This window comes from Apium graveolens, chromosome 6 (genome assembly GCF_009905375.1).
Source record: "Apium graveolens cultivar Ventura chromosome 6, ASM990537v1, whole genome shotgun sequence".
NCBI classification, from domain to species: Eukaryota; Viridiplantae; Streptophyta; class Magnoliopsida; order Apiales; family Apiaceae; genus Apium; species Apium graveolens.
The window spans coordinates 246103815-246105907 of NC_133652.1; positions in this window are offsets into that span (position 1 = coordinate 246103815).

Below are 2093 nucleotides of genomic sequence, written 5' to 3' on the forward strand. Positions count from 1 at the left end.
TTATACTGGACGTCAGGACTTAAGGGATATCAGTACTTATGTTATCAGGAGATAAGCATCAGGAGATAGATATCAGAACTTAAGTGCTGAAGGACGATCAGATAAGGACAGCAGCTGATTAAAGTTAAGAAGATCAAGATAAACATAAGAAGAGATATGCATGAAGAAGGAATTCCATAAAGAATGGAATACTTGGAATAAAAGATATCTGATTGATATATATTAGGAAGCAGAATTATATTCCATATCAATTAGCGATTATCTTGTAACTGTGTAATATATAAACACAGACATAGGGTTTACACTATAAGTGTTATCATTATCGAGAATATTATTTACTGTAACCCTAGCAGCTCTCGTGATATTTTGTTCATCACTGAGAGATAACGGTTCTAGATTGTAACAGAGTTTATTGTTTCAATAAAGTGTGTTTTCTGTTACATAAGTTCTTGAAGTTTGATTTGATTGTAATAAACACTGTATTCACCCCCTCTACAGTGAAAGTGTGACCTAACAGGTGGATTTTAAAATTCGATTTTAGGGTTTATGTCCGAATTTGGGGATTTTTGATTCTGGGGTTGTTGAATGAAATTGATGATTGGAATAGCTTCCTGAGATGATTTACAATTAATTTGTGTATTTAATCAAACCAAACGGTTCCTGGAGTGTTATAGTCGAACTCATGAATTTTGTTGAACTTTTGATTCGATTTTCTGAAGTATTAATTGATTTTTTGTTAATCTAGGTGATTGTAGTAGATTTTATATGCCACGAGCTTTATTTTCATATATATATATATATATATATATATATGTTAGGTCACACTTTCACTGTAGAGGGGGTGAATACAGTGTTTATTACAATCAAATCAAACTTCAAGAACTTATGTAACAGAAAACAAACTTTATTTAAACAATAAACTCTGTTACAATCTGGAACTGTTATCTCTCAGTGATGAACAAAAAATCACGAGAGCTGCTAGAGTTATATTAAATAATATTCTCGATAATGATAACACTTATAGTGTAAACCCTATGTCTGTGTTTATATACTACACAGTTACAAGATATTCGCTAATTGATATGGAATATAATTCTGCTTCCTAAAATATATCAATCAGATATCTTCTATTCCAAGTATTCCATTCTTCACGGAATTCCTTCTTCATGCATATCTCTTCTTATGTTTATCTTGATCTTCTTAACTTTAATCAGCTACTGTCCTTATCTGATCGTCCTTCAGCACTTAAGTTCTGATATCTATCTCCTGATAACATAAGTACTGATATCCCTTAAGTTCTGACTTCCAGTATAAGTACTGATCAGTTAAGTACTGATTTGTTCTGTTCAAATAAGATCTGAAATCTAAACATAAAACATATTAGCCATGACATTATCAAATATATCTAACAATCTCCCCCAACTTGTAAATTAACAAAATATACAAGTTTAACAGATATTTGATGATGTCAAAAACATTAAGTACAAATGCATGAGAAATAGACAAGATAACTACAACTTACAGTCCTTAAAGTTTTTACCAATTCAACTTCTGATAACAACTTCAATCTGTATAAATATCAGAATTTAAGCAGTTGTAGATCTTCGACTTGGCTTCATCATTTTCTGATCTCTCTGATGTCAGGAGTTGTTCTGAGATAATTCTTCAACAAACATTTCTCAGCATATCTGAGTTCATCAATCATTCTCCGTTTGACATCTTTAAGCTCTGCAGTATCTTCACCAGTTTGAAATATTGCAGCTCTGAGATCATTAATCTTTGCTTTTCTCAACTCCCGATCTAGTCTTATGACATAAGCTTTATTAGACTCTAGATTGAATTCAAGCCCCTTAATACCAAGATATGTTCTGATCTGTGCAGTATTAGGCTTCATATCAACAATATCACCATTGTGATTTCTGTACTTTGGAACATATCTGCTGTCAGACTTAACAGAATAAAGTCTTTTCTGTCTCTGAATCTGTTCCTTTAAGTAGTTTGCAGCAGTCTCTGTTATTCTGTCATCCACTTGAAGTAAGAACAATACATGCTCCAATTCTTCAAAATACTTCAACGGAATGGCATTTTGTCTT